At 43.4% G+C, this 24,304-nt stretch overlaps 1 protein-coding gene across 1 annotated transcript in view; it reads left to right on the top strand.

Moving 5' to 3' along the window:
• The window catches only part of LOC147677998 (DNA topoisomerase I, mitochondrial-like), a 1,183,590-nt gene that overhangs the window by 317,326 nt on the left and 841,960 nt on the right, over positions 1–24,304 (top strand). The window lies entirely within an intron of this gene.

The following is a 24,304-nucleotide window of genomic DNA, read 5'->3' as shown; positions in this document are numbered from 1 at the left end:
AGAAAAGTACAGTTCCTACTGGACCTCTAACCACCAGAGGTGATCAGCATCTGTGCAAGCTGTTCTGGAGTCAGAATGTATGGTCTTATGGAGTAAACATGCCAGTTTATATCTAAAGTGTTGGCTGCCTTAAAGTGTCTAAAGTGGGTTCAGAAGAGATGGCTGCATTCCAGATTTTCAAGGTGGTCGCAATGTAAAATGTGGAAAGGAGTTCCATGTAGTCATTGTGCTGTATGACCCTAATCCATCTGATCCTCTACATCAGAAGTCACTGCAGTGCAGTGCTGCATTGGGAGTTACAACGTTGCAGCTTTTAGAACCTTTACTTTAGGAGTCAGCATATCACAGGTGAGGAAACAAATGTTTCATATGTTTATACATAGATGGATTGATATAGGTGTATATGCTCTGTGTGTGTATAAACATATATGATGTGATCAAGGCTCAGGCGAGCCGAAACGCGTAATGGAGACTGATGAGGAGCAATAAACTCTTGTTTTCGCACCAATTTTGGGTCCGTGTCAGTCTATGGAGGCAAGCCTGCAAATGCACGGAAGAGTATAATACAACCTACTGGCGGTCGCCAGTCGGTAGTTCTAGTTAGGACCTATTATCCATAGGAAAACTGCAACATTCTATTACCAATAACTTTGGCGTTAATTGATGAATCTTCTTAAAGTTTTCCAAACTTTTGCCCAGTTCAGTTCTGCTCCTTCCCTGAAAATTTGGGGGTGATTATTGAAGCGTAGATCGAGAAAAAAGGGGGGGTCCCACAACACGTTTTCTCCATGTAATTTCTCATAGGGTCTTTAGCCACGGCTACAGCTCGAACAGCTTAACAGAATTACACCAAATTTGGCAGAGAGGTAGTCCTCAGTTCTGACTTGTGCCTTTGGCACATCTGGTGTCAATCTGTTCAGTAGTTTCTTTGAAAATTACGGTTAAAGTCATTTATATATCTATGGGCATGGAGGATCCGCGGATTGTGCGAGGATTGGCCTCGTAAGATAAGCGCACCGTTCCAATCACGTGCTGAATTCTAATTGGCTGTCAAGTGGTTGTAAACATTCGAAACCAGGAACTGTTGACAGCCATTTTGTGCCTCGGTAGAAGCGAGGGTGAAGAAATCTGTGAAATATATGTTGGCAAAACGTGAAGAGGGGCAGGTTAGACACACCCTGATCTCCTAGGCCTGCTCAGGGGGTACATGGGGACCCGTAGGACAAAAAAAGTTAAATTATTTTTGCAAAAAAGTTGCAATATGCGTGCAGGATCCGCGCATTTGGTCGCTAAAAAAAAGAAGCATGAATTTTTGAGATATATATCAAGTTTGTGTATAGAGGTTGGGTGGTTCTATAAAGAGCCCTTGTGTTTGAGAGATTTTAGTAATTACAAGTAAGTACCGATGCAGAGTCTAATGTTCATGAGGAAGACTCGGTTTTCTTCATCTGTAAAATGTATACTATCTCTTTAATAGATGCCATGCATATTGAAACGCAGATTGTTGTGATTTTTTTTCTGTGAATTTCGAAGGTTGTTTAAAATGCTAATTGCGAACTAGAACTTATCTGAAACCTATGTTTTTTCAGTGAATTACAAAGGTTTTTCAAATGCTAATTCCTAACTATAACATGTCTGAAACCTATGGTTTTTCAGTGAATTTCAAAGATTTTTTTAATGCTAATATGTAAATATTGTTTTTGATAAATTCTAACTACATTTTTTTAATTTTTATTTTTAGATGTTATTTTTTAAATTACATTACATTTTTTTATTACATTTTCTTTACATAAAAATATTTTTGTTCATAATTATACATTGTTCATAATATATTCAAATTGTTTTAATGTATTCTATTTTTTATGGAGTTGCGCACTGTTATCCAATGGGTAGAAATTCACTTGGCAGATAAATAATATTATTGTTACCTTTTCTTACACAGTGGTGGATCATGTATACAGCACTGCTGCATCTCCTCTAAACAGTTGTAAGAATGCAAATTACCGAAGACGCGCGGAAGCCCACATCTATTTTTTTTAAACATCGGTAGAATGTGCGGATCATATGTGCATCCTGCGATTTTTCCCAAAATAAGAAAAAAAATAGGGGCCCTGGGAGACCATGTGGTACCCCTGAGGAGACGTAGAGGATCAGGGTGTCTACCCTCCCCCTTTTCACGTTTTAAACACACATTTCACACGCTTCTTCAGCCTCCCTTGTACCGAGACATAAAATGGCTGCCAACAGTTTCTAGTTTCGAATGGTGACAACCACTTGACAGCCAATTAGCCTTCAGCGTGTGATCGGAAGGGTGCACTTATGGTTTGCTGACAATAGGGGGAGTATACGTATTCAATTTTTTTATGGGAAGTGGGCTGTGTGCCCCCCTCCACTGCCCAATTCCGGGACATGGCTAATTATATATTATTATTTTATGGAGGAGGGCTGCAAAACTATAACTACCTACTGGTGACCGCCAGTAGGTAATATATATATATATATATATCCACTGGCAATATCCTCATGCTTTCACGCACAAACAGGACCACAGACTTTGGATTTCACTGATACCAAATATAGGTGATTTATTTTCGAAGTGAAAGGGTGATGCCTCTGACAGGTTTCGGACACAGGCTGTGTCCTTGATCACATAACGAATGTATACAAAAGCGGGATGTTAAAGAAAACATACAACTTCTGGTAACTAGATCGGCATACGAATGGACACAGAAAACATACTATACATTGCTGTCTATCTCTTAAAAATGTAATTAAGATATTTTTTCAGCCCTGTAATAAATGCATCTAATATCTTAAACATAAACAGATGGGAGCATTCTTAAAAGGAATAAAGTGCATTTTATAATAATATAAATGCTACACACATGTTGGTTGATGAGCTGTAGTCTACGTACAAATACACACAATTAATAAACAGGAACATATCTTAATACTTTATTAAATGCTAAAAATATTAAATTCCTGTATTATTTTCGTATAATTGTTGATCTTAATAAATATGCGTTTGAGCAATATGTCTTTATTTTCCAGATAATGTGCAACAGATAATCACATATTACTTATATTATCCTCATTTCCTATTTGCCATCCAGTTTGAGTGCAAATTCTCAAAGAAAGGCAGGGTCTAATAAGATCTGTTATACAAGAAAGTGGCAATGCCTAAACAATACCTGAGCGTGCATCAGTGCAAATTGGGCAATTGTTGTGCAAAAGTGCAATAAAAAATCTAAAACGAAATGGATCATATGGCGGCAGTTGTATCTGTATATACATAAATTGTAATGAAGGAATATTTGTTTAAACCAGGTACCAATACGTTTGGTCAACTTTCCGTAAATTCCTGTATTGTAATATTATGTTATATCAAATTTAGATCATATATGCATAGCCAACAAAATGGACCTATTCATACCTGGTATTGTAAGTTGGAATCTTCCTAAATTAAAAGGAGGAGTATCTAGATGTTATTTAGAAACATTATCAGATCTCACTCACATGGTTGCAACCCCTGTCTTATAGAAAATCGTGTAGATCTTCTCCGACATTCAGCCCTAATGGACACTGGTATCCAGCTCTATAGTATATTTGGACTCAATCTGGCGCAGCTGTCTTTCCCGATTGCCGCCTCTTTTATTAAGGGATACTGTATCAATGACAAAGTATTGCAAACATTTTTCGATTGTCATGTACAGCTTTAAAATGTCTGGCAACAGGATATGCTGGGTCAGAGTTTACTATCACACGGGGAAGCTGCAGGATGCGTGTGTGTAATTGCAGCTTAGTGCTTCCCACATAGCACAACCCGCGGCTACACCCGACCACATACACTGCATGGTCGGTCCTACACGTGTAGTGTTCTCTTATCACGAAAGATTTGTCAGAAAAGGGTGATTTGTATGTAAAGGTATTAATGCCAAATTTTCAAGCTCTGCACGGGCTGATCCTGAAAAAACCTTTTCTAGGTGAAAGCCAATTTTCTGTTTTTATCGTTTCAGGGCTGCTCTTAACTAAATCATTTCGCATTGACTATGCCTTGTGAAATATAATGGTAGGACTTTTTGGAAGGATCTGTTTTTTAACGTAGCATCTGTATATATACACACACACCAACATGCAATTAAAAGTTGTAATAAAAGATAAGGGTAAGAAACAAAATAAAACTATAAAAAAAAACGAATCTTTTCACTAGGAACATTTTCCACCCTGACTGGGAATTTCCGGTGATGGAGATACTGATCCAAGATATGTATTGTACTGTCCATGTTGGTGGAACCTCTCGTCTGAGGAACCCAGATTGATTCTGCTAGAGACATATGCGCAGTTGAACTTTCCCACTGTGTTCACTCAGAAAGCTTGCCAGGGGATGTTGTCGGCGCCTTTTGCTCTATCACAGGTAAAGCCGGGGAACTGCTGAGGGCTCCAGCTCGCAGGATCCTCAACTCTAATCCAAGATGGCTTGATTCCTCCTGCTCTCAGGCTGCTCATAAATTAAGGGAGGCTCTGAAAATCGTTCCGAGGAACCCTACTTACATCCAGGATTGCTGGAAAGGATATAAACTGGCCTTGGCTAAACATAAGTGTGATCAAGGAGGAGACCTGGAGGGAGTTAGTGGAGTCCAGCTCGCTGATGAATGGCTCACGGTTCTGGGGCATGGTTAATAGACCACTGTTCTCTGAAAATCCAAGAAATATTCTTGGCTCTCATATAACAGAAGAGGAATGGGTTTCTCATTTCCAACTTATGTTCAACGACCAGAAGGGTAACCTTGATCAATCACCCCATTCACCAACCACTGTCCCCATGGTTTTTTAGAGGGTAGAGATAGAGACCGGTATTGTAGGTATATCAAGCAATAAGGCCCCAGGCCCGGACAGATTTCCGCCAGACCTTTTTAAATCTCACCCCTTATTTTGGGCCCGATCCTGACCGCTGTATTGAATGCAGCGGGCAGCGTCGGTTGCCTTGCTGCTTGGGCAATCTATACCATCGTCCCAGTATTTAAAAAGGGGGATCGTAATAGCACACATTGCTATCGACCCATTTCTCTTATCGACTCTGTGGTTAAGGTGATGGGAGGGCCCTTACTGCAAAGATTATCTTCATGGGCAGAGGAAGGCAACATTATCTCCGACATCCAATATAGGTTCAGGGCAGGAAAGTCAACTGTGGCCCAATGTCTAAATCTGTATCTGATCCTTGGCAAGTACACAATTGCCCGCCCGGGGACGATCTGCATGGCCTTCATGGACTTATCGTCCGCGTTTTACAGCGTCAATCGGGTCAAACTGTGGCAGTCAATGAGGGCTATGGAGTGGAGGCCCTTATTGTGGGCTTTCTGATGGATCTGCATAGAGAAACCAAAGCAAATATCAGATATTCACAGGATCTCCGGGTCTCCAGGGAATTTGATATTGAGAGAGGGGTGAGGCAGGTTGCATCCTGGCACCCTTCCTGTTTAATCTATATATCAACGACCTGGAGGAAGCCCTGGTTTCGACAGGGGCTGACTTTCCGCATGTGGGTGGTCAGGGTCTCCCAGTCCTCCTATATGCGGATGACGCTGTCCTGATAGCCAGAACTGCCAGAGGTTTGCAATGTTTATTGGATGCCTTCCTGAAATGTATGGGGTCCAGCGATTTAAAGATTAATAATGCAAAATCTTACATTATGCAGGTGGGGCCACATCAAAAGAAAAAGTTTTGTTTCTCATTGGGCCCTGAGAAGATTCCCACAATGCTGTTCTTATATTTAGGTGTAGTACTGGACGAGCATTTGAAGTGGGGGCCTCTTATCCAAAGGAAGAAGGGGGAGTTCACCAGAACGGTTGACGCAATTTTCTGCTTTGCTGCTAAGATGGGCAAGCGCCCAATCGTAGCGATGCTGAAAATATATCAGGTGAAGGGCGTATCATCTGTAAGTTATGGCAGCGAAGTGTGGGGGTACACCGCAGCAGACCCATTGCAGGTGGTAGAAAATAACTTATTAAATCGCCTGTTGGGAATGCCTACTGGCCTTTCAAATCTGATAGCCCACGAAGAAGTGGGTATCCCCTTTCTATGTGATATCCTCGCTTTACGCACTTTAGTTTTCTGGCTCAAGTGCTGGCTTAACAATGAATTAAAATTAACCCAGCAAATTAATATGGACTGTATGTCCTTGGACCGTATGTTACGAATTCCTTGGCTACGGTAGATTAAAGGTCGCTTTTCAGAGCTGGGTCGCCCTGACCTCTTTTTAAAACCTTTAACTATTACAAAAAAATATGTTGAGTCCGTTAAAGGCTCATTCATCTCTAGAAGAAAGATGGAAAGGGATGATCAGGATCTGTGTAAACCCAGTGTCCTTAAATATCTGACCTTAATAACTGAGCCTCTAACAGAGCCTTATCTTCTGGGGACCCTGACTACTTACAAGCGCTTTTTGTTGACTAGGTTCCGACTGGATTTTTTTCATCTTTTAATTGCGGTGCCTAAGGAGTCCAGAAGAGGTCAGGTGTTAGCACCCTGTGGCTGCGACAATCTGTCTCCACAGGATCTGCTTCACTTTATGTTCCTCTGTAAACACTATGATGTGCCCCATGAGACACGTGTAATCCCCCTTTTAAGGAGGCTCCATTTTAGTGAGGTGCGCCCAGCCCTTTTGTACCTACAGATGCGGAAACCGGAGTGTATTATTTTCACTGTAGGGTACCTAAAATCATTGATGATAATTAGGGCCTGCCTAGAATATTAGCCAATTGTGGGGGTAGTGGCACCAAAGGTTTTAAGTATGTTATTATGTCTATTATGCGAGATCTTGATATTTTAACTATTGCACTTGTAGCACTTTCCTTACGTTTCGAAAATATGAATTTTATAACTTTTAATGTATGCATTTAATGGATTGTGTACTTTTTATTGTGACTTTTATGGTTTACTTGATGTAAACTCAAACTTTAATATGACGATGATTCTGCTAGTACTCATGGCTGAATGGGGGTGGTGGGGTGGGGAGATTAACTTTGCTACTGGTCGCCGCCAACCTATTACTCGTCAAAAGAGAAATTGCCCAGGGTTGGAGGGCCTAACAGGCACCCCCTGTGAGGACCTGGACTAATGGCATGGACTATTGCACCACGAGAAGAATACATGTATCCATCTAGAGGATGTCCTCAGAAGCATGGCAACAGTCTATTGTGCACATAAGCTTTTCGGAGGGGGGTTGGTATGGGTTGCGCCAAGACCAAAATGTGTAGATCGTCGTATGTGAATGCTTTCTATGTTATAAATCCAATAAAAAGAGTTTGGGGAGGGGCAAGTAACTTTTTAAATATATTTGTAAATTAAAAAGGTAAAGGGAATATTAAAGTAAGTTTTCAAAAGTGTAAATGGGACTAAAGATAAGTAATTAAACGTTACTATAAAAGAACTTTTTCTCTGCTGTGGGTGATAGGCACATGAGACCGTGTTAGTGGGTGAGAAAAACAGACTGCCCAGTCTGTTTGTTTTGTTTGTTAAAGTTTATTGTATGATTAATTAAAATCTTGACCGTGTTGGAATCACAGGCGAGTAATTACGTTATGGTCATGAATAAGCAAATACATTCAAATAGTATAAAAGCATTTATCATACAATGATCTGAAATATGTCGAGAAGGATTTCATAAGAAGATGGCTGTAAAGAACTTAGTCGTAAATAAGATGCTAAACTTAAATTGTAAAGTGCATAAGGCTGGTGAAGTGCTGGTGACAAAAGTAAAGTGCAAAAGAGAGAATGTCTAGCAGAGTTTGTAAACGCGGGGAGCAAAGGATTGGTGTAGTTTAGTGGAGAAGTATGACCCTTCCTGGACATTGTACTCATTTTTCGATGCCCTTGCCCAATCAATAGATGGTTTATTTTTTCTGGAAGGGTCTGCACATTGTATGACTGCCCACAAAGTTCCTTGGCGTGTGAGCAGTGCTGGTGTGGTGTGTGGCTGAGCCACGTTTTGTCAGTGGAGGGCCAATTCCAGGGTTATCCTTTTGTGTGTGAACTGTCAGACCTTGTTCACCTTTTTTAAGTGTGCTTGTATGATTCTGATGTTTTTGCCAGCTCAGTGACAGTAAACACAAGGTCCCTTGCCTCAATACACGTTCGATTTCCACATGCTTGGAAAATGGGTTTTAACAAGATGCGTCTAGCATGAAAGAGCACTGGGCAGCAGCACAGTAGATGGTTAAAGAACTCTGCCTACCCAGTCTCAAATTGATAACTAACTTGAATTATGGGCAAGAACAGCTTTAGCACTGGTGGCATTGAGTGCAACAATCTTGGGTTGTGCCCCTCCAAAAACCTCCTTTTCCACAAATTCCATCTCTCCCATGCTCCACCAGTGCTTCTCATCTCTCCATAGCCCCTCATGTCTCTATAACCCCTCTCTCACGTGCATTTCATTTGTTTTATAGTGCTGCCCATACCAGTGTAGGATGTAAGAGCACCTTGCATCACACACATTTCTATCTCAATTAACCCTTTTAAGCAACATTAGGACTATCAAAGACTGGCTGTACCATGCAGTTTGCAAGCAGCTCTTTGACTGCAACAACATGATGATAGATGGAATCCTTGAATTAATATCAGCCACTGGCAATCACTCAGGCTGCATCCCAATCTATTGTTTTTGCCCACCATGCCACCGCAATTTGGAACAAGCCATATTCAAATCAGCCTTGACTCTGCTCCAGTGGGAACAGTTCAGCCTCAACTGCCAAGCCAGTTCCTCCCTGAACTGGAATACATGCGAACTAGGGCTGGTTTTGCCTCAATAGGGGCTCATCAGCCATATATAGTTTGATTCCAGTTGTACAGGGACCTACACCAGGCTATACCTGGCTGAAGAACCCATAACAAGGGTGAAATTAGTCCTGGGTTACTTGTGGTCGGGTTCAGGGAGAGCCTGGCATGGCAGTGCGGGCTAGACTGTACCCATGAGGAGCAGGGTAAAGACTGATTTGCATGTAGCTGATTGAAGCATGGTGGATGAAAAACTATGGATTGTGATGCCGTCCCTAGCGATTGCTAGTGGCTGAGATTAATTCAAGCATTCCATCTATCGCCTTGTTATTTTTGCTCTTTAACAGTATATAGTTCACTGTGCTATGTTAGGACTTTAAGTTATAAACTGCAAGTAACAGAAGGATCTCTGTGACAAAAGCAGCAACCTACTGAGCAATCCACATAAAGTACAGTTCGGTGATTTGCATAATGCCTGTTATTTGCAGAAGGCATATTAACCCTCTGCGCTACTTTATCATGAGTGGAAACTGACAATAAACAAAAGATCTCTCTCCAGCAGGAACATTAATCACAGTGTAACCTTGACATTGTTATTGTTGCCCCAAACTGCTGGAAACACACTCTGCAATGGGCGTTTTTAGACCTCTTATTTCTAAACAGGGCACCCCTCCCAAGTTGGCACCAGATGCAGCTTCAAAGGTTGCACCGTAGTTCTTAATATTGCACGGATCCCAGAAATAGACTAGTGACTTTGCAAGTACCAGACCAGTCTCGTGCTATTGGGCTGCACTGGCGTACAGGAATGTCTGGTGGTATCGAAAATCCGTTAGTAATAAAATCACATATACTATGCATACTCCTTTCAGTTGAGCAAAAACATTCCTATTTCTAGAGGAGGGGGAGTTTTGCCCTCTCATTTTTGATAGGATACTTTAAAAATCATGAAACACAATGGACAGACATAAAAATAAAAAGATAACTGTAGCATCATAACTACCACACCTATTTTTAAGCCGAGCATAGCTGATATTCCAAAAAAAGGGCATAAACTGCATCACATTTTTTCCTCTAGTCCCCAGCTCTACATATGGTGCATTAAAATTTGTAAATTGTCATGGTTTCGGTCCACCATTACACAATTCTTGGACATGATCAGGCTTTTCAGGGCCAGATAAGCACAACTTTGCTTGAATTGAGAAGAGTTTTCCTACTGTAAGTTACAAAAAGCCATACGCAGTTGTGACAGGATATAAATACTGCACACATTTTTTTCAGCCTAATTTTTTTGCCAGCAAGAAGTTACATAAATTATAGGAGCAGCGGCACCCTACGTCACTACCCGCTGTTAATCACAAGCAAAGTTTAATATAAACGCCAACTTTTTCGATTTTGAACCCTGCAGTGCTAACTGCTCAGAGCTCTTTACGAATAAGTGAAATTTGTTGTAATGTTAAAAATGAGGTTCCTGCAGTCATTACTTTTAAGTGAGCTTCGCCTGCACATAGCAGGATGCCTGTTCAGCTGATGTGAACTCCTCTAAGGTCTACCCTTGTGCACGAAAGCATTTTGCTTCACATGGTTGCTTAAATAGCTCAGTCACTTATCATCCATGGTGGGAATGGCGGGTGTTATCACAAAAAATGTTTTGATATCCTAAAAGGATAATTCACCTTAAGAATAAGCATTGATGTTGACCGTTTTAGCAAAGTGATATTTTTTTCTGAAAATCTAGTGAAGTAAACATTAAAAATAAGGTCAGGCACCCCTAATGGGACAAATTTAGGAATGCTAAATGTCCGAGGGAACAAGAGCAAGAGTATCTTCATTTGGAACTGAAAAACTAAAATACTGATTGAGAAAATGGGTTGTTTGTTGAGGAGGGTAAAACACTACTTTAAGCAAAAGCCACGATCCTTGTCAGGAGAAACAGACAAAAAAAGACTACATTAACCCCTGCTTAACCCTCTGGTAGCTTGGCACAAAATCAGTCGGATTTAACTTGAAGTGCTGCCTAAATACTTTACACATTGCCTATAACCGGAATAAAGTTAAAACTCAACAGACAAAAAAATACACAGTAATTTAGAAAAATAGAGTAAAAACTCAGAAATTAACACCTAAACAGATATCCAATCAATAGAACCACAGTTAGTAATTTCTAAATTTTAAATAAAAAATAGTGCTTATAAATCAAAGTACCAATCACAGACCTCTTGTCACATGAGACCGGGGGCAAAGTTGAAAGTTATGGCCAACCACAGTGCAGTTCAGACATACAAAGTGGATTGGACCTGCTCTCTGCTTAACTCTGGTTTTAGAGGAATTTGTGAAGAACATGGTCTCAGAAGCTAAAGTTCAGCAGGGCAAGGCAATTGGCTTCCAAGAAAATAAATCTGCAGAAAAAGGACTAAATAGTGGTAACATTGGTAGATTCCCAACCCTTCCTAAATTAATTCAGCAGTCTCCAAGAGTTATCATCAGCAGGCGGCAACTTTTTGAATAAGTGACTCATTGCTTTCGCTGGTTGAATTCATGATTAGATGACTGGTTGAAATACTTCTTGTTTTGAAAAACATACATGATATGTCACAATCATTTGTATTTATTTGAATTTTTTACTACTTTTTTCTTTGAATATTTGTCACAGGTTATGCTACATGTGTATAACAGTTTTGAGTGTACGTAAATGAAGGTGGTCCCCTTATGATATGTTGTGAACTATAATGTGTGTCGAAATGAATTATGAAATATAGGTGAATAAACACAAGGGACAAGATAATCAAGCTATTGGAGCCTGTTTTTGGAATGATCATCTTTGAAAAGAGACAGCTAGAACATAATGCTGGTTACATAATAGAGAGGATCATTCTAGATGCTTTTAAGGGTCCAACCCTTTTTAATAAGTTACATTTTCTGAAAGTGTCATTTTTAGAATTGTGAATTAAAATCATACTTCACTATTAGAGAGGATTTTAAATTCCATTTCCTTAGACCTCAAACATGCCATTTCTACCTGCTCCCGAACAAATGTATTAAATGTAATATGATAAATGTCATTCTTTGAGAGGGTTAGGCCTTACAGTTGTGAAAAAATTAACATGTGCATATTTCACTATCAGGACATGTAAAGCTTAAAGGTATATGCCCTGCTTTTTAAATGAAATGCACTCTGCTCCATGGGCTGTTATTGCCTACCTTAGTGGTGACTTGTATGTAATAAAAGAGTTTTAGGCCTGGCAAGGTGTTTATTTTGCCACTTCCAAATGGCAGTTTAAAAGTTTATACAGACTGCAATTGCAGGCCTGAGAAATGTTTTATGGGGACACTTAAGAGAGCACAATAATTATTGCAGTCCCACTAGTAGTATTTTATTTATTAGCCTTAAGTATAAGGACTTACCACTTTACTAGAGAATTATAAGCACATTAAATATGCCAATCCGGAGTAAGCCACTTTCACCATGTTTTAGGAAGTGAGCACAAGCCTTTAGGCATTGTTTAGCAGTGTTAATGTGCACAGTGTGTTAAGGCCAACAAACCTGAATTCAGCAAGACTGAAGGTTTGGAGGAAGACAACCCTTAGCCTGACAAACCTAACATGGGTAATCCATTAACTGGATGGAATTCCAGAAGAGCACATTCTGTTGCCTTTGGTAAAGGGTAGGAAAAACCAGTGTCTAACATGAGATGTGATAAAAAAATAACATTGTGTCTGTCATACCACCCTTCTCCTGTTCTAATTTTCAAATAACAGTTAATATTATAAAGTAATGTAAGGGTGCTCATGTGATGGACCTTGGTAGATTGAGTTGCATTTCCTTGCTCTGATGATCATGCGAGTCCTGCATTTCACACCTGGCATGAGTTTGCATCCCACCAGATTACCAATTATCAAAGACCTAAAATAGTCCATTTGATTACAATTCTAAAGAGAATGTATTGACTGGATCTAGTAATTTAGTAAAAGATAACAGGTTTGACTTTGATCCATTATTCGATCCTCGCTCTTTCTCAACCCAGGTAGCCTGAAAATCTACTGCCTCATTACTAGCAGAGGCAAGAACTCAAAGATCCTAGCATTGACTTCTGACCATGCATTGACCAGCCTGCACTAAATTAAATTATGGCAGAACTTGCTAGATGCAGAAGAATATTGTTCTTGCAATGGGCTGTTAGACTTCTCTGCTACATTTGTGGTGTTCTCCCTAACCTCCCGAAAACAGTGGTCACTGGCTCAATCCTGCAGTTACATGGTCCCACTGTTTCATGTTGAGACTGCTTCCCCCCCTTTGAATACCTAAAGCAGTAGTGTTCGCAGCACTCTCCCGTATCACGCCACTATCAACGTTGATTGGCCCTAGATAATTAAAGTAAATATCCTACACAATCATGCTCCTTTTTCATATTTCAACTAACTTCAGACCACAACATTCCGCTAACCTCTCTGGTAAATGTATTGGCAAAATATTTAGGAAAATGTATATATGGAGACTCATTATACCAGTCATTCTGGAATTCTTTATAGCAAAAGTAATTGGAACAGCAGGGAATCCCTACCTTGGGCACACCAAACATATGTGGACATGCAATAAAATCAAAATCCTAATAAAAGTATCAAATACAGGATTCGCTTTTTTATTGATTCGGAAAGAAGAAATCCCCCAAAATCAGTCCACAACAAATCTTTAACTGCAAGTGGAAAAAGGGATGAAATGTAAAAAAAAAAGAATTTTTCATAAACTAGTGGCAGTAGCTATCCAGTCCTACCTAGTAGATAACATGGAAATAGAAGTCCTACCCAGAACAGCTCGCGTGGACTTCTGGATAATTTGGTGCAAGTTAAATAGAAATTGACAAAGTGAAACTATTTTCAGAACTAGCATGTCAGACTTTCTAAGAGCTGAGAACAGCCCTGCTATTATTGTTAGTATCCAACAGCTCAGCCTTGTTCTATCCTCTGCGAATGTCAAATTCAGCAGTGCTATCATTTTTTCATTCTTTGTTGTGCTGTGGTAGTGCATATACTTCCAATAAAATGTGTCAATTTGTTACCTATTCTATGGATATAGACCAATGCATGTGCACACATTCCCCAACAACTGGCAGATACAGAAAGAATTCAGACATTATAGTTGACTTTGTTATTGCGTATCGTTATATGGCAGCAGTGATGGACAAGGACTCCCAGCAAAGTCCTACCGTTTACTGGCATTTCAGAGGCATGCTGTAGAGTGGGCATATGACTGGCTCATCCCCATCCCACACAACCTCTCATAGGTGAACCTAGAAAGGGACTGCCTGTCCCATGCTTTCTTGTATGCCATATGTGTGCCTGATGTCCGTCTGCTGGATTGTCAGAGGTATATCTGGCATGTCACTGACTTCCCTGGATCTATGGATCTTTTACAGTTAGACCGGCAATACATCTGACTTTGTAGCGGTCCTGTCAGTAATACAGAGTTGTTTATGACTGACTGCCCATCTCTGCAGGCTATATATAAGTGGTGAACCTAAGACATACCCCAGCCTTTTGACCGACTCTTCGCTCGTTCTAACCTTTCAGAACATAACTGCAGGTTTACCACTGTAGACTCTCTGTGCAGGCTTAAAACTACCAATTCCACCTATCAAAATAACACCTTTTTCACACTCCTTGTAAGTATGCATAAGTCATCCTTAAATTCTCAATGCCCATAAATTAGGGTGCGTGTTATTTAAAAGTAGGATATATGAAAGTTTAATGCTAATCATGTCCTTACAGTGACAAGGGCCTAAAAGCTATTTTCGTTGTAGTCTGGTTAATTGTTCCATCGGAAAGCATTGGGATACAATATTACATTTAATAATTAAACCTTTGGCTAGGAAATGGCTGCAGAGCTCATTCTTGGCCCTTTTAAAATATTTACCAAACACAATTCACTAGTAATGTTGGAGTTAAAGGATTTATTTTAATAAAGGTACTTTTGGGAATTCACCTTATCACTGCCTAAAGCCTATAGAAGACTATTTGCATGAGCTTCCAACTCTCACCCAGGAGCTGTGTAGGCCACATGATGAGTGAACTTGATCCCAGAGCTGAGACAAAGGCCTTGGGTTTCGGAAGGTGTTTTGTTTCTCTGGCAAGATGACCATCTGGGATGTTCCCATCAACTGAATTATCATCAAAGGGGCCTATGCTTCCACAGGCAGATGTGACCAAGACCTAGGCTTGACTCCTCCTTTTTCCCTATAGTCATCCAGGCACTAATCCCAGTAGTTTAGAGGACCTACCCCCAGAAGTGGCAACAAGGGAGGGGTTGCTCATTTCCCTGGCCACACCTCAATGGGTGCAAAGGGAAAGAAATGTTCTGCCATGTTGGACTTTGATGGAGAGGAACACTTGGGATTGTTTGCTGTAGGGCACACATGAACTGCAGCAAACATGGGTAGTGTTATCCGTGGGAACTTTTTCTCTATTGATTAGGGAGGGGTTGGGATTCTCCACACCCACGCTAGTACCAGGCATAAATGTGGCACCCCTGAGCATCCTCTTCAGTAAATTGCTTGACCTGTGCACAGGACTGCACATATTGAGACTTGTGAGAAATCCTGAAAGCCTGGATGGACCTCCATCCACTTGTACACAGAACAAAGAAGTGGACACCAAGGCTCAGTCGCCTGTTAAGCTAGAGGAACACAACACGCTGTTAGAAAACCTTTTCCTGAAGAATCTGCTGATCAGTTCCACTGGACCGACCCTAGACCCTTCTTACGACTTCTGCTAGAGTGAGTCTTGACTCCAAAGTGCTGTTCCTGAGGTCCTGGATCCTTTGGATGTGTCAATGTGTACTGCTCCTAAAAACCTGCCACTTGGAAACGCCTTGGCTTCAAAAAGTTCTAGTGGACCAAGATGAATCTGTTAAGTCAATACGATGGTGCATTGTTGCTTGGCCAAATTTTGAGTTTTCACCAGCTCTGAGCTTTTTCTAAGCAGCTGATGCATTTCAACAGGACTTTCTAGAGAGGGCATCTGGCCTCATTGAACCCTGTTCAGCTACAGGTTGTAGCCTTGCCCTTCTTGATGAATCAGAGTTGCAAAAAAATTCTAAAGGCAGAAATCTTCAGCGGTCGTATGCAGCAAAAGTATCTGGCAGACAAGTGACATTACTTAGGTGCAAATTTTTAATTTCTCCCTTTTGGAAACTTCCTTGGTCTATGGCTTCATGAGGCGATTGTCCAACAGCTATCCAGCCTCATGGAGCTTTTCTCGGCCACAACCTGCTGTCTTGTCCCTGTGAGGATCTTTGACTTCCTTGTTCAAAACTAAGTCAGAAGGTTAAACTTCAGACTGGGACAAAACTTGTTTCTGTATCCAACATGCTATCCATCATGGTCTGCCTTAAATCACACCTAGGTTTTGGTAAAGTACAACCGACCATATGACCGCATTTGATGCTTAATGCTTTTTGATGCAATTGTTATTTACATTTTACATTTTTAACATTCATATCTCTGTTTTCCCCTTATTGGAATTTTGTCATTTTGTTCATTACATTTTCTGTTTTTGTAGATTGTAGAGGGATTTGTATTGTGCTGTTTTCCACTTTAAATGTTTTGGTACTTCTCAATGCTCTTAACATTTTAAGTTAAGCTTTTCTACTCTGTGCTATAGCTACCAACGGTTGATCTCCGGTTCAAATTAATTAAGCCCTTACTGGACCGAACAAGAACAGAACAATTATTACTTGTGGTGAACTCTCTTCCACCACAACTAATAACCCTCCATCTCACACTATACCTTAGGCAGCAGTAGTGGACGTTTATGCCCATGCCCCTTCCCCCACTTGTATCACATCAGCATAAGCACCGAGTTTCCCTCGCATAGGTTTTTTAGTGTCTCTGTATTGTCTGGGTGCAAATGTATTTTTTGTTCTGTGTGTGGACAACAAAGCATTTGTATCTTACTCTGGCTACATATGCACATGTCTTTTTGTGCATCTCAAATGCAAATGCCAAACCAATTTTTGGTATTGTTTGGTAAGTCATGACATTTGGGAAGGTCAGACTTGTGGGGACATCACACACCCCTTTTTACACAGCCATTCAAAGGTTCACAGTGTACGGGCATTTGTCTGACTCTACCACAGCCCTACTGATTTGCAGGAGTGCTTCTCGTAACACCGAACCAGCCCCTCCTTGCTGGCCTGTACATAGATTTCTCTAGCATGAAACTGACTTGTCGGGATAGCCGGACTTGCCATACTGTACTCCAACCGAATGTCTTTTAAAGGCAATGGTAATCCACCAGAGACCAGTCTTCCACCACTTTTTGCCCTCTGAGCTTTTTTATTATCCTCCAGACGTCTTCAGAACGATCCATTAACTAGGGAGTTAGCACTGCATTTTCTCAGGGGGTCTGGTCAAGGAACACCCGATGCAATGCTTAATAAGGAAAAACTGCATAAAACATAGAAAAGAGGGCGCCCCCCCCCACTGCAACTGCAGTGATATGGTCAAGTGCCCAGGTGCAATGGCAAAACTTCATACGTCATGAATGACTGCTGCAATGAACCAATGACTGGTGACTGTGGTAACAAGTGGCTCAGTGCACCTCTTCATAGTTGACATTAGATGTGCCATACTACTAAAGGTGTCTTTGCGTAACCTAAGCAGGACATGGCGTAGATGTAACCTACTTTAACATATTTCATCGCCATTGTTCTCCCTCTTAACCCATATCTGACAAACCTAACTAGCACAATGCCATATTGTCAAAAATCTCCCTTTCTGGAAAGAAACAATCACAGTTTGAGATGGTCTTGCAGATAAAATTCAGTTTTTACTTTGTTTTTTCTTTAAACATTTTTTACTTTGAAGTTTTGCGGTACATAAAAATAGGCAATACATTGTAAGACATTTACAGCTACAATGATCCATATTAAAATAATCCTATGATAAATGTCAGTTTAGCTGAATCTAATAAATATGCAGCATCAAACTGTATAAAATATCAAATCAAATTGTTCCTTCAAAGTGGAATGACGCTTCGATAATAGCATAAAATTACTGTCGACACCGTTGTGTGGTCTCAACGGCCCATTATCTTTTACCTCGTGATGAGTGTCATGCTCTAAAGTTTCCTCCAGCAAGTTTAATAAAAGAGGTTTGTTACCAACTTGGTGAATATGGGAAGTGAGGTAAGAAGTGGAAGCGACTGGTGGTGATGTGATGAATGTCTTAAGACCACATCAGAGTTGGGCTATCTATTGAAGACATGAGTAGGAGCAAAAACCATGAAGGTCCAGGCTAACACGACATTCATCCTGGATTTCTCCATGCTAACATACCACATCAGGACCACAAAACATCAGATAAACGGCCCATGACCAATCCTACTCTCTGTGAATGGGCCCCCCTTTTCCTTCTCCACCTGCCTATGCTATTAATGTTTTCAAAGAAATAAATTGTTTGCAAGCACTGTTACACTTGGACGTCTGACTATGCAAACGCAGACTAAGGGGCCTGTGCAATTCTCATCTTTGCCCACTTTTGAATTTAGGAGCAATGCACCAGTTTTATCTCCTACAGCATACTTTCAAAATGTTTTAGAAGCACAATACACTTAGTGACCCACCTAGCTTTATTGGACATAAGGTGGTCAATGATTTTGTTTTGTTACTAAAGGTACTCATGTGGTAGTGCACAGTCAATAACAGAGAGCACGTTTGCCATTGAAATGGCCACTACATATGTAGACCCATTCTCCTTGCCTGATACAACTATATAGCACACAAAAGATAATGTTTAGAAATCGGATTTCAGTGAATATTTATCATTTGTGCATCCCCAAGAAAGTGTCTCAATTAATTTTGATCCTATTAAAATCTTTGTTTACATCACGATTGCTGAATTTGCAAAGTTTCTTTATAGGTTTTTACGTTTTGTTACAAAAAAGACATCCTGCTTCCTTTACTTTCATTGAACCCCAGTTTTGTTGGCCCTAAGTTGGCAGGGAATGCCCAGACGTGGGTCCTTTGCTCACTTTGCCACTGGACTCAACCTAGCCTGGCTGATGAAGGGTGTTGCCCTGAAACCGGTCCCAGGAAGCTGGTCTCCGGTTCAGTGAAAACCTGCCTTGGCAGTGCGGGCTGGACTGTTCCCATGAGGCACATGGTCAAGACTGATTTGCATATGGCTGGGTCTGATCTGAGGTAGAAAAGTGAGCTAAAGAATGATGCTGGATTCAACCAAGATCAGTGACTGGGGGTGTCTGAATAGTTTCAGCACTCTGTCCATCATCTCCTTGGGTTTGCTTTGTTTGCCCTAAGTTGGCAGGGAATGCCCAGAAGTGGGTCCCTTACTCACTTTGCCACTGGATTCAAACTAGCGTGGCTGATGAAGGGTGTTAACCAGAAACTGGTCGCAGGGATCAGATACCAGGAGCGACTGGACCTCCACCTTCCTCTCCGGCAGAACCCAGAGAGTCCGCCTCCCCCGCCCGATCCGAAGCCTCCGAGGTAATCTGCGGCATCCCACAGGGACCCTCCCTCAGCCCGACACGGTTCAACGTCAACATGGCGCCCTTTGCACGCTTCGCCTGACATCACGCCCTCAACATAATCTCCTACGCCGATGACACGCAACTGATCCTCTCCCTCACCAAGGACCCCCTCACCGCCAAATCCAACCTCCACCAGGGAATAAAGGCCATCGCCGAATGGATGGAGGATAGCCGCCTTAAGCTAAACACAGACAAGATGGCGATCCTCATCTTCTGGCCCAACTCATCATGGAATGACTCCTGGCGGCCCTTATCACTAGGGAGACCCCCTGCACCCACCAACCACGCACCCAACCTGGGAGTCATCCTCGACTCGAAACTCCCCATGACCAAACAAGTCAGCGCTGTCTCCTCCGCCTGCTTCAAAACCCTTTGTATGGTCTGCAAGATCTAAAGATGGATCCTGACAGACACAAGGAAAACAGTCACCCAGGCCTTAGTCAGCAGCAGACTTGACTACGGAAACGCCCTCTATGCGGGTGCCCCGACCAAGCTCATCAACAGACTGCAAAGAATCCAAAATGTCTACACACCTGATCCTCGACGTCCCACACCTCGATCACATCACCCCCACCTGAGGAACCTGTACTGGCTCCCTGCCGACAAAGGAACTTCTTCACGCTCCTGATCCACCCACACAAGTCACTCCACCAGACTAGCCCAGCCTACCTCAACAGGTGACTCTCCTTCAACATTCCCAACAGGGGAGGAGGAGCTTAGCGCGCATCCAAGATGGGTGCGTGAGCTGTGAGCTCCCGAAACCCTCGCCGCCTCCACCGTCTATCCTGGCTTAAATCCTGTTTCTGACGGGTTCTACTAGCCACGACTCTCCTGATCTGAAAGGCCTTTTTCAGATTTTGATTCGGATGCCGGACGCCCGACTTACTCCTTCCTGAAGCCTGGAGGCCTACACCGTAGCTCATCCCGGGACTTGGGCTCAGGAGCACCCTGAAAGTAGTTGAACAACAACGGCCTGTGGTAGGGGACGGCAACCCGGGGTCTACTTTCGGTTTCGTTTTCCCTGGCTACGAAGATAGGTGGCTGCCTAGTGCTCGAGCTGGCCTGTGAACACAGTCACTTGATTGATCTTCACCGACGCCCTGCATTTCAACCTCTTGTGGTTTTCCTTCGGGGGAGCCATTCACACCAGGTCCCAAAAGCCCCTGAGGGGCGCGCATCCCACCATGGCGGCTAAGTCTGAGAGTGACAAGCGGTCCCTCAAGAATGCAACTCGTGGTGGCGGGTCTCAAACCACCATTATGGATAGATTTGCGCGCAATAAAGGCTCGCCCAGCGGGACTGGTAAAACCCCGGAAGACCTTGGTGGTGGCCCCCCGGAGTCGGAGGAGCCAGCACTTCGAGATGTGATGGGTGCCATCGCCAGCATACAATCGTCGATGGGCCAACAATACGAGACTTTGGCAGCCAAGATCGACACAGTGGCGGTGGATGTGGGCCTGATCAGGGCCAAAACCAACGAGAGAGTTGAGTCGTTGGATGTCAAGACAGCCAGTCTCACCACGGATGTCTCCGAGCTCCAGACTGAGATTCGGACTCTTCGATCCTCTAGTGATCAGTTTGCCCGCCGGCTTGAGGATTTCGAAAGTCGCGCTAGGCGCAATAATATATGCATAGTCGGAGTTCCGGAGTCATCAGCCGATCAATCGACGGACTCGCTCGTTGAAGATCTGATCGTCAACCACCTTGCCCCAAAGGGCCTGAGTAACCTGTTTGCGGTGGAGCGCGCCCACATAATTCCGGGTGACAGACGCAGGCAGGGGACGGCTCCGCGACCCATCATTGCGCGGATCTTTAACTTTAGAAACAGGGACGCCATTTTGCAGGCCTCGAGGACTAGCGGTCCCACTAGGTTCGAGAATGCATCCATCAACTTTTACCCTGATTTTACCCCTTCAGTGCAGAAGCAGAGACTGGGATTTACTGGAGTGAAGTGGAAATTAAGAGATCTGGGCATGAAGTATGCTATGCTTTTCCCCGCCCGATTGCGCATCGAACATAGTGAGCGGGTGCTCTTCTTTGACATGCCAGAGGAGGTCAGTGACTGGTTGGACACGTTATCTATGCCACAAGACAATGCGGAACAATCCAGAGGTGCTGAAGGCAGCCAACAGGACCAGGAGGAGTAGGGGCACCGGTGTGTGCTGCCATCGTATTGTGCTACGGTGGATTGTTCTCCTTTTTTGGGTCGATGACTTTTTTTCTTTAAGACAAGCCCTGGGGCGGTGGGGAATTCGGGGACTTTTCCTCCTCCGGGAGTTTTTTCCTTTTCTACTTGTAGTTTAGTATCTGGGGTAGGGCGACAGGCACACAGCTGAATGGGGTGGTTTTTTGATTTATTGCAGGGGTGTGGGTGGGGAGTTGTTGTTTTGGTGCTCAGGGGGAGGGGGGATGGGTCTTCTTTTTCTTGTTTGCATTGTTCTTGAGGCTACGTATTGTTGCTTATTTTGTGTTTCCTTCGTGGGGTTTGGGGGACCCGACTACTTACTTTTGGGATGGGGGTAGGCGGTTGAGAGTCTTGAGTTGGAACGTCAACGGCTTGGGGGATAAAATAAAACTGGGAATTGTACTCCAATATGTGAAGTGCCACTCTCCCGATATTGTGTTGCTGCAAGAAACGCATCTGGTGGGCAACACGTTCCATGCAATGAATCGGAGGGGCTACAGGTTGGTGGCACACTCGGGGTTCACTTTGGGCTCTAGAGGGGCAGGTGTTATGATCCGTAGTTCCCTTCCCTTGGAGATTGATGAAACGATATTGGATGACAGGGGTAGGTATGCAGCGATTGTTGGGAGGTGGGAGGGGAGAACGGTAGCCATCCTCTCGGTATATGTCCCCCCGGGTTTGCAGGCCACCACATTTGTCGACCTGGGGAAATTGGTCCTGAGGCTTCCGGAGGGGCTTCTGGTGGTTGGTGGGGACTTCAACTCGGTGGTTGATGGCCTGGTAGATAGACATCCTCCCAGGGTGCTTACACCATCGCAGTCCTGCCTTAGTGGTTTCTTGGAAACGTTTGGTATGGTGGACTGTTGGCGGATGCTTCACCCAGGACAGGCCCAATATACTTTCCACTCCGGGGCTCATGGGAGCTTGGCCAGACTTGACTATCTCCTTGTGCCCGCAGCCCAGGCCACGACGGTGCGAGAGGCCCGACATTTGCCTAGAGGCATTTCGGACCACTCCCCGCTATGGACCCATATTGATCTCCATTTAGACGCAGGGGGCCGAGTCGCCCCAATTAATCCCTGGCATCTTCGTGTTCCAGAGACTAGGGCGGGGGTGATTAAAGCTATAGATCACTACTTCCCTGACAATGTGGGATCCGTGTCCTCATCTGTGTCCCTTTGGGAAGCTTTTAAAACGGTGATACGGGGCCAGACACTGTCGCTGATCGCCAGCTCTAAGAAGCGCCACAATAGGGAGGTTGAACAGTTGGAGTCTGATATAGTGGCTTTAGAGAGGGATCTTGAGAGTGGGGTCACGCGTGAAAAAGTGCATGTTTTGCAACTGAAGCAGTCTGATTATAAAGCCTTGGTTACGAATGCTGCGACAGCTATGAGTCGAGAACAACAGGGCCGTCTGTATGATGTGGGCGACAAGGCGGGGAAGTTGATAGCTTGGTTGGACAAAAGGGAGAGATTGAATCGTGTGGTGCCTGTGATTGAGCGAGTGGATGGTGTACGTGTGACAGACCCGCTGGAGATTGTTGAAGAGTTTGCTTGTCACTTTCAAACGATGTACGCGCCGGTCTCAGACCGGCCAGAGGAAGACTCCCATCTTTTGCTTAGAGATATTGCTTTGCCTTGCCTGTCCGATTCTGATAGAGAGCTAATGGAGGCGGATTTTTCCACTGATTAAATAACGCTCGCTATTCGCTCCATCCGCTCTGGAAAAGCTTCAGGCCCAAATGGTATACCCATCGAGCTGTACAAGTTGTGTCCGGACAAAATGGCGTTGTATCTTCGCGCAATGTTATTGGAGTCCAGGGAGAGGGGCTCCCTTCCTCATGATCAGCGCTTAGCGTCTATCGTGGTGATCCCTAAAGAGGGTAAACCCCGTGAATTCTGTACATCCTATAGACCTATTTCACTTCTGAATGTGGAACCTAAAGTCTTGGCGAAAATATTAGCTAACCTTCTGATTAAGGTGATTGGAGATTTGGTGCATCCGGGCCAATCTGGCTTTATCCCAGCCCTTAATACCGCGTTGAATTTACGCCATCTTCATGGCGTGCTGGTGAGGGTGGAGACATTGCGTGAGCGGGCCATTTTGGTTTCGTTAGATGCCACCATGGCATTTGATACAGTGGAATGGCCATATCTGTGGGCGGCTCTGGCGAAGTTTGGCTTCGGACCGGTGTTCATCGGCTGGGTCCGACTATTGTATGAGGTGCCCCTTGCCCAGGTGGTCGTCAACGGTCGAGTGTCGGCTCCCTTTGTTCTGGGAAGGGGCACGCGGCAGGGATGCCCCCTTTCTCCGCTGCTTTTTGCCTTGGCTCCTGAGCCCTTGGCAGCTTGGTTTCGATGGGAGCCATCCCTCAAAGGTATTAGGTGGGCCCCCGGTTTTGAAGATCGCATTTCCCTTTATGCGGACGATATTCTCCTTTACCTCACCTCGGAAATCTTTGGGGGTACTGTTTGACGTCCTTAATTCCTTTGGAAGGAACTCGGGACTGGTCATTAATTGGGCCAAGTCTTGTGTGTATTCGCTCACGGACGATACACCACTCGTACCGCGCAACTGTCCTATACAAATATCATCCACCCGGTTTAAATATTTAGGAATCCATATTTCACGTGATTCGGCTGTCAGGTATCGACTCAACCTACTCCCCCGCTTGCTCGCCTAAAAGCAGATGTGAAAGCCTGGAGCAGACTGCCTTTGTCCCTGGTGGGCAGGGCAGCCTTATTCAAAATGATGTCCCTTCCCAGATTTTTATATGCCCTTCAGAATACTTTAGATCTAGTGCCT

This window comes from Lissotriton vulgaris, chromosome 12 (genome assembly GCF_964263255.1).
Source record: "Lissotriton vulgaris chromosome 12, aLisVul1.2, whole genome shotgun sequence".
NCBI classification, from domain to species: domain Eukaryota; kingdom Metazoa; phylum Chordata; class Amphibia; order Caudata; family Salamandridae; genus Lissotriton; species Lissotriton vulgaris.
The sequence above is the reverse complement of the archived record's forward strand: the minus strand, read 5'-3'. Positions and strand labels throughout refer to the sequence as shown.